Below are 19,947 nucleotides of genomic sequence, written 5' to 3' on the forward strand. Positions count from 1 at the left end.
GACTCTTCTTACTTTCTATGTTTTGAACCACTCCTGTGACACTAGTTATAGATTCCGATGCTTCACTTCAGGTTCACTGTACCCCTCTGACCTTCTTATTGACGATGAAACACAGAAATTACATCGGAATAATATACAAAAGGCACAATGCCGACTTAAGTAGAAGAAAACTGACTCTTCTTACTGTCTATGTTTTGAACCATTCCTGTGACACTAGTTATAGATTCCGATGCTTCACTTCAGGTTTACTGCATCCCTCTGACCTTCTTATTGGCGATGAAACACAGAAATTGCATCGGAATTAATTACTAAAGGCACAATGCCGACTTAAGAACAAGAAAACTGACTCTTCTTACTGTCTATGTTTTGAACTATTCCTGTGACACTAGTTATAGATTCCGATGCTTCACTTCAGGTTTACTGTGTCCCTTTGACCTTCTTATTGACGATGAAACACAGATATTGCATCGGAATTAAATACAAAAGGCACAGTGCCGACTTAAGTACAAGAAAACTGACTCTTCTTACAGTCTATGTTTTGAACTATTCCTGTGCCACTAGATATAGATTCTGATGCTTCACTTCCGGTTTACTGTATCCCTCTGACCTTCTTATTGACGATGAAGCACAGAAATTGCATCGGAATGATATACAAAATACCCAATGCCGACTTAAGTAGAAGAAAACTGACTCTTCTTACTGTCTATGTTTTGAACCATTCCTGTGACACTTGTTATAGATTCAGATGCTTCACTTCAGGTTTACTGTATGCCTCTGACCTTCTTATTGACGATGAAACACAGAATTTGCATCGGAATTAAATACAAAAGGCACAATGCCGACTTAAGTGAAAGAAAAATTACTCTTCTTACTGTCTATGTTTGAACCATTCATGAGACACTAGTTATAGATTCCGATGCTTCACTGCAGGTTTACTGTATGCCTCTGACCTTCTTATTGACGATGAAACACAGAAATTGCATTGGAATTAAGTACGAAAGTCACAATGCCGACTTAAGTACAAGAAAACTGACTCTTCTTACTTTCTATGTTTTGAACCACTCCTGTGACACTAGTTGTAGATTCTGATGCTTCACTTCAGGATCACTGTATCCCTCGGACCTTCTTATTGACGATGAAACACAGAAATTGCATCGGAATGATATACAAAAGGCCCAATGCGACTTAAGTAGAAGAAAACTGACTCTTCTTACTGCCTATGTTTTGAACCATTCCTGTGACATTAGTTATAGATTCCGATGCTTCACTTCAGGTTTACTGTATGCCTCTGACCTACTTATTGACAATGAAACACAGAAATTGCACCGGAATTAAATACAAAAGGCACAATGCCGACTTAAGTACAAGAAAAATGACTCTTCTTATTGTCTATGTTTTGAACCATTACTGTGACACTAGTTATAGATTCCGATGCTTCACTTCAGGTTTACTGTATCCCTCTGACCTCCTTATTGACGATGAAACACAGAAATTGCATCGGCATTAAATACAAAAGGCACAATGCTGACTTAAGTACAAGAAAACTGACTCTTCTTACTGTCTATGTTTTGAACCATTACTGTGACACTAGTTATAGTTTCCGATGCTTCACATCAGGTTTACTGTATCCCTCTGACCTTCTTATTGACGATGAAACACAGAAATTGCATCGGAATTAAATACAAAAGGCACAGTGCCGACTTAAGTACAAGAAAACTGACTCTTCTTACTGTCTATGTTTTGAACCAATCCTGTGACACTAGTTATAGATTCCGATGCTTCACTTCAGGTTTACTGTGTCCCTCTGGCCTTCTTATTGACGAAGAAACACAGAAATTGCATCGGAATTAAATACAAAAGGCACAATGCCGACTTAAGTACAAGAAAACTGACTCTTCTCACTGTCTATGTTTTGAACCATTCATGTGACACTAGTTATAGATTCCGATGCTTCACTTCAGGTTTACTGTATCCCTCTGACCTTCGTATTGACGATGAAAAACAGAATTTGCATCGGAATTAAATACAAGAGGCACAATGCCGACTTAAGTACAAGAAAACTGACTCTTCTTACTGTCTATGTTTTGATCCGATCCTGTGACACTAGTTGTAGATTCCGATCCATCACTTCAGGTTTACTGTATACCTCTGACGTTCTTATTGACGATGAAACATAGAAATTGCATCGGAATTAAATAGAAAAGGAACAATGCCGACTTAAGTACAAGAAAACTGACTCTTCTTACTGTCTATGTTTTGAACCATTACTGTGACACGAGTTATAGACTCCGATGCTTCACATCAGGTTTACTGTATCCCGCTGACCTTCTTATTGACGATGAAACACAGATATTGCATCGGAATTAATTACTAAAGGCACAATGCCGACTTAAGTACAAGAAAACTGACTCTACTTCCTGTCTATGTTTTGAACCCATCCTGTGACATTTGATATAGATTCCGATGCTTCACTTCAGGTTTACTGTATCCCTCTGGCCTCCTTATTGACGATGAAACACAGAAATTGCATCGGAATTAAATACAAAAGGCACAGTGCCGACTTAAGTACAAGAAAACTGACTCTTCTTACAGTCTATGTTTGAACCATTCCTGTGACACTAGATATAGATTCTGATGCTTCACTTCCGGTTTACTGTATCCATCTGACCTTCTTATTGACGATGAAACACAGAAATTGCATCGGAATTAAATACAAAAGGCACAATGCCGACTTAAGTACCAGAAAACTGACTCTTCTTACTGTCTATGTTTTGAACTATTCCTGTGACACTAGTTATAGATTCCGATGCTTCACTTCAGGTTTACTGTGTCCCTTTGACCTTCTTATTGTCGATGAAACACAGAAATTGCATAGGAATTAAACACAAAAGGCACAATGCCGACTTAAGTACAAGAAAACTAACTCTTCTCACTGTCTATGTTTTGAACCATTCATGTGACACTAGTTATAGATTCCGATGCTTCACTTCCGGTTTACTGTATCCCTCTGACCTTCTTATTGACGATGAAAAACAGAATTTGCATCGGAATTAAATACAAGTACAAGAAAACTGACTCTTCTTACTTTCTATGTTTTGAACCATTCCTGTGACACTAGTTATAGATTCCGATGCTTCACTGCAGGTTTACTGTATACCTCTGACCTTCTTATTGACGATGAAACACAGAAATTGCATCGGAATTAAATACAAAGGGCACAATGCCGACTTAAGTACAAGAAAACTGACTCTTCTTACTGTCTATGTTTTGATCCATTCCTGTGACACTAGTTATAGATTCCGATCCATCACTTCAGGTTTACTGTATCCCTCTGACCTTCTTCTTGACGATGAAACATAGAAATTGCATCGGAATTAAATAGAAAAGGAACAATGCCGACTTAAGTACAAGAAAACTGACTCTTCTTACTGTCTATGTTTGAACCATTACTGTGACACTAGTTATAGATTCCGAAGCTTCACATCAGGTTTACTGTATCCCTCTGACCTTCTTATTGTCGATGAAACACAGATATTGCATCGGAATTAATTAATAAAGGCACAATGCCCACTTAAGTTTAAGAAAACTGACTCTTCTTACTGTCTATGTTTTGAACCATTCCTGTGACATTTGATATAGATTCCGATGCTTCACTTCAGGTTTACTGTATCCCTCTGGCCTTCTTATTGACGATGAAACACAGAAATTGCATCGGAATTAAATACAAAAGGCACAGTGCCGACTTAAGTACTAGAAAACTGACTCTTCTTGCAGTCTATGTTTTGAACTATTCCTGTGACACTAGATATAGATTCTGATGCTTCACTTCCGGTTTACTGTATCCCTCTGACCTTCTTATTGACGATGAAACATAGATATTGCATCGGAATTAAATTCAAAAGGCACAATGCCGACTTAAGTACAAGAAAACTGACTCTTCTTACTGTCTATGTTTTGAACTATTCCTGTGACACTAGTTATAGTTTCCGATGCTTCACTTCAGGTTTCCTGTGTCCCTTTGACCTTCTTATTGTCGATGAAACTCAGAAATAGCATCGGAATTAAATACAAAAGGCACAATGCCGACTTAAGTACAAGAAAACTGACTCTTCTCACTGTCTATGATTTGAACCATTCATGTGACACTAGTTATAGATTCCGATGCTTCACTTCAGGTTTACTGTATCCCTCTGACCTTCTTATTGACGATGAAAAACAGAATTTGCATCGGAATTAAATACAAGAGGCACAATGCCGACTTAAGTACAAGAAAACTGACTCTTCTTACTTTCTATGATTTGAACCACTCCTGTGACACTAGTTGTAGATTCTGATGCTTCACTTCAGGATCACTGTATCCCTCGGACCTTCTTATTGACGATGAAGCACAGAAATTGCATCGGAATGATATACAAAAGGCCCAATGCCGACTTAAGTAGAAGAAAACTGACTCTTCTTACTGCCTATGTTTTGAACCATTCCTGTGACATTAGTTATAGATTCCGATGCTTCACTTCAGGTTTACTGTATGCCTCTGACCTACTTATTGACGATGAAACACAGAATTTGCATCGGAATTAAATACAAAAGGCACAATGCCGACTTAAGTGAAAGAAAAATGACTCTTCTTACTGTCTATGTTTTGAACCATTCCTGTGACACTAGTTATAGATTCCGATGCTTCACTTCAGGTTTACTGTATCCCTCTGACCTCCTTATTGACGATGAAACACAGAAATTGCATCGGCATTAAATACAAAAGGCACAATGCTGACTTAAGTACAAGAAAACTGACTCTTCTTACTGTCTATGTTTTCAACCATTCATGTGACACTAGTTATAGATTCCGATGCTTCACTGCAGGTTTACTGTATCCCTCTGACCTTCTTATTGACGATGAAACACAGATATTGCATCGGAATTAAATACGAAAGTCACAATGCCGACGTAAGTACAAGAAAACTGACTCTTCTTACTGTCTATGTTTTGAACCGTTGCTGTGACACTTGTTACAGATTCCGATGCTTCACTTCAGGTTTACTGTATCCCTCTGACCTTCTTATTGACGATGAAACACAGAAATTGCATCGGAATTAAATACAAAAGGCACAATGCCGACTTAAGTACAAGAAAACTGACTCTTTTTACTGTCTATGATTTGAACTATTCCTGTGACACTAGTTAAAGATTCCGATGCTTCACTTCAGGTCTACTGTGTCCCTCTGGCCTTCTTATTGACGATGAAACACAGAAATTGCATCGGAATTAAGTACAAAGGGCACAATGCCGACTTAAGTACAAGAAAACTGACTCTTCTCACTGTCTATGTTTTGAACCATTCATGTGACACTAGTTATAGATTCCGATGCTTCACTTCAGGTTTACTGTATCCCTCTGACCTTCTTATTGACGATGAAAAACAGAATTTGCATCGGAATTAAATACAAGAGGCACAATGCCGACTTAAGTACAAGAAAACTGACTCTTCTTACTGTCTATGTTTTAATCCATTCCTGTGACACTAGTTATAGATTCCGATCCATCACTTCAGGTTTACTGTATCCCTCTGACGTTCTTATTGACGTTGAAACACAGATATTCCATCGGAATTAATTACTAAAGGCACAATGCCGACTTAAGTACAAGAAAACTGACTCTTCTTACTGTCTATGTTTTGAACCCATCCTGTGACATTTGATATAGATTCCGATGCTTCACTTCAGGTTTACTGTATCCCTCTGGCCTTCTTATTGACGATGAAACACAGAAATTGCATCGGAATTAAATACAAGAGGCACAATGCCGACTTAAGTACAAGAGAACTGACTCTTCTTACTTTCCATGTTTTGAACCACTCCTGTGACACTAGTTGTAGATTCCGATGCTTCACTTCAGGTTCACTGTATCCCTCTGACCTTCTTATTGACGATGAAGCACAGAAATTGCATCGGAATGATATACAAAATACCCAATGCCGACTTAAGTAGAAGAAAACTGACTCTTCTTACTGTCTATGTTTTGAACCATTCCTGTGACACTTGTTATAGATTCAGATGCTTCACTTCAGGTTTACTGTATGCCTCTGACCTTCTTATTGACGATGAAACACAGAATTTGCATCGGAATTAAATACAAAAGGCACAATGCCGACTTAAGTGAAAGAAAAATTACTCTTCTTACTGTCTATGTTTGAACCATTCATGAGACACTAGTTATAGATTCCGATGCTTCACTGCAGGTTTACTGTATGCCTCTGACCTTCTTATTGACGATGAAACACAGAAATTGCATTGGAATTAAGTACGAAAGTCACAATGCCGACTTAAGTACAAGAAAACTGACTCTTCTTACTGTCTATGTTTTGAACCATTCCTGTGACACTAGTTATAGATTCCGATGCTTCACTTCAGGTTTACTGTATCCCTCTGACCTTCTTATTGACGATGAACTACAGAAATTGCATCGGAATTAAATACAAAAGGCACAATGCCGACTTAAGTACAAGAAAACTGACTCTTCTCACTGTCTATGTTTAGAACCATTCATGTGACACTAGCTATAGATTCCGATGCTTCACTTCAGGTTTACTGTTACCCTCTGACCTTCTTATTGACGATGAAACACAGAAATTGCATCGGCATTAAATACAAAAGGCACATGCTGACTTAACTACAAGAAAAATGACTCTTCTTACTGTCTATGTTTCGAACCATTCATGTGACACTAGTTATAGATTCCGATGCTTCACTGCAGGTTTACTGTATCCCTCTGACCATCTTATTGACGATGAAACATAGAAATTGCATCGGAATTAAATTCAAAAGACACAATGCCGACATAAGTACACGAAAACTGACTCTTCTTACTGTCTTTGTTTTGAACCATTCCTGTGACACTAGTTATAGATTCCGATGCTTCACTTCAGGTTTACTGTATCCCTCTGACCTTCTTATTGACGATGAAACACAGAAATTGCATCGGAATTAAATACAAAAGGCACAATGCCGACTTATGTACAAGAAAACTGACTCTTCTTACTGTCTATGTTTTGAACCATTCCTGTGACACTAGTTATAGATTCCGATGCTTCACTTCAGGTTTTCTGTATCGATCTGACCTTCTTATTGACGACGAAATACAGATTTTTGCATCGGAATTAAATACAAAAGACACAATGCCGACTTAAATACAAGAAAATTGACTCTTCTTACTATCTATGCTTTGAACCATACCTGTGACAATAGTTATAGATTCCGATGCTTCACTTCAGGTTTACTGTATACCTCTGACCTTCTTATTGACGATGAAACTCAGAAATTGCATCGGAATTATATACAAAAGGCACATTGCCGACTTAAGTACAAGAATACTGACTCTTCTTAATGTCTATGATTTGAACCATTCATGTGACACTAGTTATAGATTCCGATGCTTCACTGCAGGTTTACTGTAACCCTCTGACCGACTTATTGACGATGAAACACAGAAATTGCATCGGAATTAAATACAAAAGGCACAATGCCGACTTAAGTACAAGAAAACTGACTCTTCTTGCTGTCTATGTTTTGATCCATTCCGGTGACACTAGTTATAGATTCCGATCCATCACTTCAGGTTTACTGTATCCCTCTGACCTTTTTATTGACGATGAAACATAGAAATTGCATCGCAATTAAATAGAAAAGGAACAATGCCGACTTAAGTACAAGAAAACTGACTCTTCTTACTGTCTATGTTTTGAACCATTACTGTGACACTAGTTATAGATACAGATGCTTCATTTCAGGTTTACTGTATGCCTCTGACCTACTTATTGACGATGAAACACAGAATTTGCATCGGAATTAAATACAAAAGGCACAATGCCGACTTAAGTGAAAGAAAAATGACTCTTCTTACTGTCTATGTTTTGAACCATTCCTGTGACACTAGTTATAGATTCCGATGCTTCACATCAGGTTTACTGTACCCCTCTGACCTCCTTATTGACGATGAAACACAGAAATTGCAACGGCATTAAATACAAAAGGCACAATGCTGACTTAAGTACAAGAAAACTGACTCTTCTTACAGTCTATGTTTTGAACCATTCATGTGACACTAGTTATAGATTCCGATGCTTCACTGCAGGTTTACTATATCCCTCTGACCTTCTTATTGACGATGAAAAACAGAAATTGCATCGGAATTAAATACGAAAGTCACAATGCCGACTTAAGTACAAGAAAACTGACTCTTCTTACAGTCTATGCTTTGAACCATTCCTGTGACACTAGTTATAGATTCCGATGCTTCACTTCAGGTTTACTGTATCCCTCTGACATTCTTATTGACGATGAAACACAGAAATTGCATCGGAATTAAATACAAAAGGCACAATCCCGACTTAAGTACAAGAAAACTGACTCTTCTTACTCTCTATGTTTTGAACTATTCCTGTGACACTAGTTATAGATTCCGATGCTTCACTTCAGGTTTTCTGTATCGATCTGACCTTCTTATTGCCGACGAAATACAGAAATTGCATCGGAATTAAATACAAAAGGCACAATGCCGACTTAAATACAAGACAATTGACTCTTCTTACTAACTATGTTTGAACCATACCTGTGACAATAGTTATAGATTCCGATGTTTCACTTCAGGTTTACTGTATACCTCTGACCTTCTTATTGACGATGAAACTCAAAAATTGCATCGGAATTATATACAAAAGGCACAATGCCGACTTAAGTACAAGAATACTGACTCTTCTTAATGTCTATGATTTGAACCATTCATGTGACACTAGTTATAGATTCCGATGCTTCACTGCAGGTTTACTGTATCCCTCTGACCTTCTTATTGACGATGAAAAACAGAAATTGCATCGGAATTAAATACGAAAGTCACAATGCCGACTTAAGTACAAGAAAACTGACTCTTCTTACTGTCTATGCTTTGAACCATTCCTGTGACATTTGATATAGATTCCGATGCTTCACTTCAGGTTTACTGTATCCCTCTGCCCTTCTTATTGACGATGAAACACACAAATTGCATCGGAATTAAATACAAAAGGCACAATGCCGACTTAAGTACAAGAAAACTGACTCTTCTTACTGTCTATGTTTTGAACCCATCCTGTGACATTTGATATAGATTAAGATGCTTCACTTCAGGTTTACTGTATCCCTCTGGCCTTCTTATTGACGATGAAACACAGAAATTACATCGGAATTAAATACAAGAGGCACAATGCCGACTTAAGTACAAGAGAACTGACTCTTCTTACTTTCCATGCTTTGAACCACTCCTGTGACACTAGTTGTAGATTCCGATGCTTCACTTCAGGTTCACTGTATCCCTCTGACCTTCTTATTGACGATGAAGCACAGAAATTGCATCGGAATGATATACAAAAGGCCCAATGCCGACTTAAGTAGAAGAAAACTAACTCTTCTTACTGTCTATGTTTTGAACCATTCCTGTGACACTAGTTATAGATTCAGATGCTTCACTTCAGGTTTACGGAATGCCTCTGACCTTCTTATTGACGATGAAACACAGAATTTGCATCGGAATTAAATACAAAAGGCACAATGCCGACTTAAGTGAAAGAAAAATTACTCTTCTTACTGTCTATGTTTGAACCATTCATGTGACACTAGTTATAGATTCCGATGCTTCACTGCAGGTTTACTGTATCCCTCTGTCCTTCGTATTGACGATGAAACACAGAAATTGCATTGGAATTAAGTACGAAAGTCACAATGCCGACTTAAGTACTAGAAAACTGACTCTTCTTACTGTCTATGTTTTGAACCATTCCTGTGACACTAGTTATAGATTTCGATGCTTCACTTCAGGTTTACTGTATCCCTCTGACCTTCTTATTGACGATGAAACACAGAAATTGCATCGGAATTAAATACAAAAGGCACAATGCCGACTTAAGTACAAGAAAACTGACTCTTCTCACTGTCTATGTTTAGAACCATTCATGTGACACTAGCTATAGATTCCGATGCTTCACTTCAGGTTTACTGTTACCCTCTGACCTTCTTATTGACGATGAAACACAGAAATTGCATCGGCATTAAGTACAAAAGGCACATGCTGACTTAACTACAAGAAAACTGACTCTTCTTACTGTCTATGTTTTGAACCATTCATGTGACACTAGTTATAGATTCCGATGCTTCACTGCAGGTTTACTGTATCCCTCTGACCATCTTATTGACGATGAAACATAGAAATTGCATCGGAATTAAATCCAAAAGACACAATGCCGACATAAGTACACGAAAACTGACTCTTCTTACTGTCTATGTTTTGATCCATTCCTGTGACACTAGTTATAGATTCCGATCCATCACTTCAGGTTTACTGTATCCCTCTGACCTTTTTATTGACGATGAAACATAGAAATTGCATCGCAATTAAATAGAAAAGGAACAATGCCGACTTAAGTACAAGAAAACTGACTCTTCTTACTGTCTATGTTTTGAACCATTCCTGTGACACTAGTTATAGATTCCGATGCTTCACTTCAGGTTTACTGTACCCCTCTGACCTCCTTATTGACGATGAAACACAGAAATTGCATCGGCATTAAATACAAAAGGCACAATGCTGACTTAAGTACAAGAAAACTGACTCTTCTTACCGTCTATGTTTTGAACCATTCATGTGACACTAGTTATAGATTCCGATGCTTCACTGCAGGTTTACTATATCCCTCTGACCTTCTTATTGACGATGAAAAACAGAAATTGCATCGGAATTAAATACAAAAGGCACAATGCCGACTTACGTACAAGTAAACTGACTCTTCTCACTGTCTATGTTTTGAACCATTCCTGTGACACTAGTTATAGATTCCGATGCTTCACTTCAGGTTTACTGTGTCCCTCTGGCCTTCTTATTGACGATGAAACACAGAAATTGCATCGGCATTAAATACAAAAGGCACATGCTGACTTAACTACAAGAAAACTGACTCTTCTTACTGTCTATGTTTTGAACCATTCATGTGACACTAGTTATAGATTCCGATGCTTCACTGCAGGTTTACTGTATCCCTCTGACCATCTTATTGACGATGAAACATAGAAATTGCATCGGAATTAAATCCAAAAGACACAATGCCGACATAAGTACACGAAAACTGACTCTTCTTACTGTCTATGTTTTGAACCATTCCTGTGACACTAGTTATAGATTCCGATGCTTCACTTTAGGTTTACTGTATCCCTCTGACCTTCTTATTGACGATGAAACACAGAAATTGCATCGGAATTAAATACAAAAGGCACAATGCCGACTTATGTACAAGAAAACTGACTCTTCTTACTGTCTATGTTTTGAACCATTCCTGTGACACTAGTTATAGATTCCGATGCTTCACTTCAGGTTTTCTGTATCGATCTGACCTTCTTATTGACGACGAAATACAGATTTTTGCATCGGAATTAAATACAAAAGACACAATGCCGACTTAAATACAAGAAAATTGACTCTTCTTACTATCTATGTTTTGAACCATACCTGTGACAATAGTTATAGATTCCGATCCATCACTTCAGGTTTACTGTATCCCTCTGACCTTCTTATTGACGATGAAACATAGAAATTGCATCGCAATTAAATAGAAAAGGAACAATGCCGACTTAAGAACAAGAAAACTGACTCTTCTTACTGTCTATGTTTTGAACCATTACTGTGACACTAGTTATAGATACCGATGCTTCATTTCAGGTTTACTGTATGCCTCTGACCTACTTATTGACGATGAAACACAGAATTTGCATCGGAATTAAATACAAAAGGCACAATGCCGACTTAAGTGAAAGAAAAATGACTCTTCTTACTGTCTATGTTTTGAAACATTCCTGTGACACTAGTTATAGATTCCGATGCTTCACTTCAGGTTTACTGTACCCCTGTGACCTCCTTATTGACGATGAAACACAGAAATTGCATCGGCATTAAATACAAAAGGCACAATGCTGACTTAAGTACAAGAAAACTGACTCTTCTTACCGTCTATGTTTTGAACCATTCATGTGACACTAGTTATAGATTCCGATGCTTCACTGCAGGTTTACTGTATCCCTCTGACCTTCTTATTGACGATGAAAAACAGAAATTGCATCGGAATTAAATACGAAAGTCACAATGCCGACTTAAGTACAAGAAAACTGACTCTTCTTACAGTCTATGCTTTGAACCATTCCTGGGACACTAGTTATAGATTCCGATGCTTCACTTCAGGTTTACTGTATCCCTCTGACATTCTTATTGACGATGAAACACAGAAATTGCATCGGAATTAAATACAAAAGGCACAATCCCGACTTAAGTACAAGAAAACTGACTCTTCTTACTCTCTATGTTTTGAACTATTCCTGTGACACTAGTTATAGATTCCGATGCTTCACTTCAGGTTTACTGTGTCCCTCTGGCCTTCTTATTGACGATGAAACACAGAAATTGCATCGGAATTAAATACAAAAAGCACAATGCCGACTTAAGTACAAGTAAACTGACTCTTCTCACTGTCTATGCTTTGAACCATTCCTGTGACACTAGTTATAGATTCCGATGCTTCACTTCAGGTTTTCTGTATCGATCTGACCTTCTTATTGACGACGAAATACAGAAATTGCATCGGAATTAAATACAAAAGGCACAATGCCGACTTAAATACAAGAAAATTGACTCTTCTTACTATCTATGTTTGAACCATACCTGTGACAATAGTTATAGATTCCGATGCTTCACTTCAGGGTTACTGTATACCTCTAACCTTCTTATTGACGATGAAACTCAAAAATTGCATCGGAATTATATACAAAAGGCACAATGCCGACTTAAGTACAAGAATACTGACTCTTCTTAATGTCTATGATTTGAACCATTCATGTGACACTAGTTATAGATTCCGATGCTTCACTGCAGGTTTACTCTATCCCTCTGACCTTCGTATTGACGATGAAAAACAGAAATTGCATCGGAATTAAATACGAAAGTCACAATGCCGACTTAAGTACAAGAAAACTGACTCTTCTTACTGTCTATGCTTTGAACCATTCCTGTGACATTTGATATAGATTCCGATGCTCCACTTCAGGTTTACTGTATCCCTCTGGCCTTCTTATTGACGATGAAACACAGAAATTGCATCGGAATTAAATACAAAAGGCACAATGCCGACTTAAGTACAAGAAAACTGACTCTTCTTACTGTCTATGTTTTGAACCATTACTGCGACACTAGTTATAGATTCCGATGCTTCACTTCAGGTTTACTGTACCCCTCTGACCTCCTTATTGACGATGAAACACAGAAATTGCATCGGCATTAAATACAAAAGGCACAATGCTGACTTAAGTACAAGAAAACTGACTCTTCTTACTGTCTATGTTTATAACCATTACTGTGACACTAGTTATAGATTCCGATGCTTCACTTCAGGTTTACTGTATGCCTCTGACCTACTTATTGACGATGAAACACAGAATTTGCATCGGAATTAAATACAAAAGGCACAATGCCGACTTAAGTGAAAGAAAAATGACTCTTCTTACTGTCTATGTTTTGAACCATTCCTGTGACACTAGTTATAGATTCCGATGCTTCACTTCAGGTTTACTGTACCCCGCTGACCTCCTTATTGACGATGAAACACAGAAATTGCATCGGCATTTAATACAAAAGGCACAATGCTGACTTAAGTACAAGAAAACTGACTCTTCTTACTGTCTATGTTTTGAACCATTCATGTGACACTAGTTATAGATTCCGATGCTTCACTGCAGGTTTACTGTATCCATCTGACCTTCTTATTGACGATGAAAAACAGAAATTGCATCGAAAATAAATACGAAAGTCACAATGCCGACTTAAGTACAAGAAAACTGACTCTTCTTACTGGCTATATTTTGAACCATTCATGTGACACTAGTTATAGATTCCGATGCTTCACTGCAGGTTTACTGTGTCCCTCTGGCCTTCTTATTGACGATGAAACACAGATATTGCATCGGAATTAAATACAAAAGGCACAATGCCGACTTAAGTACAAGAAAACTGTCTCTTTTCACTGTCTATGTTTTGAACCATTCATGTGACACTAGTTATAGATTCCGATGCTTCACTTCAGGTTTACTGTATCCCTCTGACCTTCTTATTGACGATGAAAAACAGAATTTGCATCGGAATTAAATACAAGAGGCACAATGCCGACTTAAGTACAAGAAAACTGACTCTTCTTACTGTCTATGTTTTGATCCATTCCTGTGACACTAGTTATAGATTCCGATCCATCACTTCAGGTTTACTGTATCCCTCTGACCTTCTTATTGACGATGAAACATAGAAATTGCATCGGAATTAAATATAAAAGGAACAATGCAGACTTAAGTACAAGAAAACTTACTCTTCTTACTGTCTATGTTTTGAACCATTACTGTGACACTAGTTATAGATTCCGATGCTTCACATCAGGTTTACTGTATCCCTCTGACCATCTTATTCACGATGAAACACAGATATTGCATCGGAATTAATTACTAAAGGCACAATGCCGACTTAAGTACAAGAAAACTGACTCTTCTTACTGTCTATGGTTTGAACCATTCCTGTGACATTTGATATAGATTCCGATGCTTCACTTCAGGTTTACTGTATCCCTCTGGCCTTCCTATTGACGATGAAACACAGAAATTGCATCGGAATTAAATACAAAAGGCACAGTGCCGACTTAAGTACAAGAAAAGTAACTGTTCTTACAGTCTATGTTTTGAACCATTCCTGTGACACTAGATATAGATTCTGATGCTTCACTTCCGGTTTACTGTATCCCTCTGACCTTCTTATTGACGATGAAACACAGATATTGCATCGGAATTAAATACAAAAGGCACAATGCCGACTTACGTACAAGAAAACTGACTCTTCTTACTGTCTATGTTTTGAACTATTCCTGTGACACTAGTTATAGATTCCGATGATTCACTTCAGGTTTACTGTGTCCCTTTGACCTTCTTATTGTCGATGAAACACAGAAATTGCATCGGAATTAAATACAAAAGGCACAATGCCGACTTAAGTACAAGAAAACTGACTCTTCTCACTGTCTATGTTTTGAACCATTCATGTGACACTAGTTATAGATTCCGATGCTTCACTTCAGGTTTACTGTATCCATCTGACCTTCTTATTGACGATGAAACACAGAATTTGCATCGGAATCAAATACAAGAGGCACAATGCCGACTTAAGTACAAGAGAACTGACTCTTCTTACTTTCTGTGTTTTGAACCACTCCTGTGACACTAGTTATAAATTCCGATGCTTCACTTCAGGTTCACTGTATCCCTCTGACCTTCTTATTGACGAAGAAGCACAGAAATTGCATCGGAATGATATACAAAAGGCCCAATGCCGACTTAAGAAGAAGAAAACTGACTCTTCTTACTGTCTATGTTTTGAACCATTCCTGTGACACTAGTTATAGATTCCGATGCTTCACTTCAGGTTTACTGTATGCCTCTGACCTTCTTATTGACGATGAAACACAGAATTTGCATCGGAATTAAATACAAAAGGCACAATGCCGACTTAAGTGAAAGAAAAATGACTCTTCTTACTGTCTAAGTTTTGAACCATTCCTGTGACACTAGTTATAGATTTCGATGCTTCACTGTAGGTTTACTGTATCCCTCTGACCTTCTTATTGACGATGAAACACAGAAATTGCATTGGAATTAAATACGAAAGTCACAATGCCGACTTAAGTGTAAGAAAACTGACTCTTCTTACTGTCTATGTTTCGAACCATTCCTGTGACACTAGTTATAGATTCCGATGCTTCACTTCAGGTTTACTGTATCCCTCTGACATTCTTATTGACGATGAAACACAGAAATTGCATCGGAATTAAATACAAGAGGCACAATGCCGACTTAAGTACAAGAGAACTGACTCTTCTTACTTTCCATGTTTTGAACCACTCCTGTGGCACCAGTTGTAGATTCCGATGCTTCACTTCAGGTTCTCTGTACCCTCTGACCTTCTTATTGACGATGAAGCACAGAAATTGCATCGGAATGATATACAAAAGGCCCAATGCCGACTTTAGTAGAAGAAAACTGACTCTTCTTACTGTCTATGTTTTGAACCATTCCTGTGACACTAGTTATAGCTTCAGATGCTTCACTTCAGGTTTACTGTATCCCTCTGACCTTCTTATTGACGATGAAACACAGAAATTGCATCGGCATTAAATACAAAAGGCACAATGCTGACTTAAGTACAAGAAAACTGACTCTTCTTACTGTCTATGTTTGAACCATTCATGTGACACTAGTTATATATTCCGATGCTTCACTGCAGGTTTACTGTATCCCTCTGACCTTCTTATTGACGATGAAACACAGAAATTGCATTGGAATTAAGTACGAAAGTCACAATGCCGACTTAAGTACTAGAACACTGACTCTTCTTACTGTCTATGTTTTGAACCATTCCTGTGACACTAGTTATAGATTCCGATGCTTCACTTCAGGTGTACTGTATCCCACTGACCTTCTTATTGACGATGAAAAGCAGAAATTGCATCGGAATTAAATACAAAAGGCACAATGCCGACTTAAGCACAAGAAAACTGACTCTTCTCACTGTCTATGTTTAGAACCATTCATGTGACACTAGCTATAGATTCCGATGCTTCACTTCAGGTTTACTGTTACCCTCTGACCTTCTTATTGACGATGAAACACAGAAATTGCATCGGCATTAAATACAAAAGGCACATGCTGACTTAACTACAAGAAAACTGACTCTTCTTACTGTCTATGTTTTGAACCATTCATGTGACACTAGTTATAGATTCCGATGCTTCACTGCAGGTTTACTGTATCCCTCTGTCCATCTTATTGACGATGAAACATAGAAATTGCATCGGAATTAAATCCAAAAGACACAATGCCGACATAAGTACACGAAAACTGACTCTTCTTACTGTCTATGTTTTGAACCATTCCTGTGACACTAGTTATAGATTCCGATGCTTCACTTCAGGTTTACTGTATCCCTCTGACCATCATATTGACGATGAAACAAAGAAATTGCATCGGAATTAAATACAAAAGGCACAATGCCGACTTAAGTACAAGAAAACTGACTCTTCTTACTGTCTATGTTTTGAACCATTCCTGTGACACTAGTTAAAGATTCCGATGCTTCACTTCAGGTTTTCTGTATCGATGTGACCTTCTTATTGACGACGAAATACAGATTTTTCCATCGGAATTAAATACAAAAGACACAATGCCGACTTAACTACAAGAAAATTGACACTTCTTACTATCTATGTTTAGAACCATACCTGTGACAATAGTTATAGATTCCGATGCTTCACTTCAGGTTTACTGTATACCTCTGACCTTCTTATTGACGATGAAACTCAGAAATTGCATCGGAATTATATACAAAATGCACATTGCCGACTTAAGTACAAGAATACTGAATCTTCTTAACGTCTATGATTTGAACCATTCATGTGACACTAGTTATAGATTCCGATGCTTCACTGCAGGTTTACTGTATCCCACTGACCGTCTTATTGACGACGAAACACAGAAATTGCATCGGAATTAAATACAAAAGGCACAATGCCGACTTAAGTACAAGAACACTGACTCTTCTTACTGTCTATGTTTTGTACCATTCCTGTGACACTAGTTATAGATTCCGATCCACCACTTCTGATTTACTGTATCCCTCTGACCTTCTTATTGACGATGAAACATAGAAATTGCATCGCAATTAAATAGAAAAGGAACAATGCCGACTTAAGTACAAGAAAACTGTCTCTTCTTACTGTCTATGTTTTGAACCATTCCTGTGACACTAGTTATAGATTACGATGCTTCACTTCAGGTTTTCTGTATCGATCTGACCTTCTTATTGACGACGAAATACAGATTTTTGCATCGGAATTAAATACAAAAGACACAATGCCGACTTAACTACAAGAAAATTGACTCTTCTTACAGTCTATGTTTTGAACCATTCATGTGACACTAGTTATAGATTCCGATGCTTCACTGCAGGTTTACTGTATCCCTCTGACCTTCTTATTGACGATGAAAAACAGAAATTGCATCGGAATTAAATACGAAAGTCACAATGCCGACTTAAGTACAAGAAAACTGACTCTTCTTACAGTCTATGTTTTGAACCATTCCTGTGTCACTAGTTATAGATTCCGATGCTTCACTTCAGGTTTACTGTATCCCTCTGACATTCTTATTGACGATGAAACACAGAAATTGCATCGGAATTAAATACAAAAGGCACAATCCCGACTTAAGTACAAGAAAACTGACTCTTCTTACTGTCTATGCTTTGAACTATTCCTGTGACACTAGTTATACATTCCGATGCTTCACTTCAGGTTTACTGTGTCCCTCTGGCCTTCTTATTGACGATGAAACATAGAAATTGCATCGGAATTAAATACAAAAGGCACAATGCCGACTTAAGTACAAGTAAACTGACTCTTCTCACTGTCTATGTTTTGAACCATTCCTGTGACACTAGTTATAGATTCCGATGCTTCACTTCAGGTTTTCTGTATCGATCTGACCTTCTTATTGACGACGAAATACAGAAATTGCATCGGAATTAAATACAAAAGGCACAATCCCGACTTAAATACAAGTAAATTGACTCTTCTTACTATCTATGTTTGAACCATACCTGTGACAATAGTTATAGATTCCGATGCTTCACTTCAGGTTTGCTGTATACCTCTGACCTTCTTATTGACGATGAAACTCAAAAATTGCATCGGAATTATATACAAAAGGCACAATGCCGACTTAAGTACAAGAATACTGACTCTTCTTAATGTCTATGACTTGAACCTTTCATGTGACACTAGTTATAGATTCCGATGCTTCACTGCAGGTTTACTGTATCCCTCTGGACTTCTTATTGACGATGAAAAACAGAAATTGCATCGGAATTAAATACGAAAGTCACAATGCCGACTTAAGTACAAGAAAACTGACTCTTCTTACTGTCTATGCTTTGAACCATTCCTGTGACATTTGATATAGATTCCGATGCTTCACTTCAGGTTTACTGTATCCCTCTGGCCTTCTTATTGACGATGAAACACAGAAATTGCATCGGAATTAAATACAAAAGGCACAATGCCGACTTAAGTACAAGAAAACTGACTCTTCTTACTGTCTATGTTTTGATCCATTCCTGTGACACAGGTTATAGATTCCGATCCATCACTTCAGGTTTACTGTACCCCTCTGACCTTCTTATTGACGATGAACATAGAAATTGCATCGCAATTAAATAGAAAAGGAATAATGCCGACTTAAGTACAAGAAAACTGACTCTTCTTGCTGTCTATGTTTTGAACCATTACTGTGACACTAGTTATAGATTCCGATGCTTCACTTCAGGTTTACTGTATGCCTCTGACCTACTTATTGACGATGAAACACAGAATTTGCATCGGAATTAAATACAAAAGGCACAATGCCGACTTAATTGAAAGAAAAATGACTCTTCTTTCTGTCTATGTTTTGAACTATTCCTGTGACACTAGTTATAGATTCCGATGCTTCACATCAGGTTTACTGTATCCCTCTGACCTTCTTATTGACGATGAAACACAGATATTGCATCGGAATTAATTACTAAAGGCACAATGCCGACTTAAGTACAAGAAAACTGACTCTTCTTACTGTCTATGCTTTGAACCATTCCTGTGACATTTGATATAGATTCCGATGCTTCACTTCAGGTTTACTGTATCCCTCTGACCTTCTTATTGACGATGAAACACAGATATTGCATCGGAATTAAATACAAAAGGCACAGTGCCGACTTAAGTACAAGAAAAGTGACTCTTCTTACAGTCTATGTTTTGAA

The sequence above is a fragment of the Schistocerca serialis genome, unplaced genomic scaffold (genome assembly GCF_023864345.2).
Source record: "Schistocerca serialis cubense isolate TAMUIC-IGC-003099 unplaced genomic scaffold, iqSchSeri2.2 HiC_scaffold_1417, whole genome shotgun sequence".
Lineage (NCBI taxonomy): Eukaryota > Metazoa > Arthropoda > Insecta > Orthoptera > Acrididae > Schistocerca > Schistocerca serialis.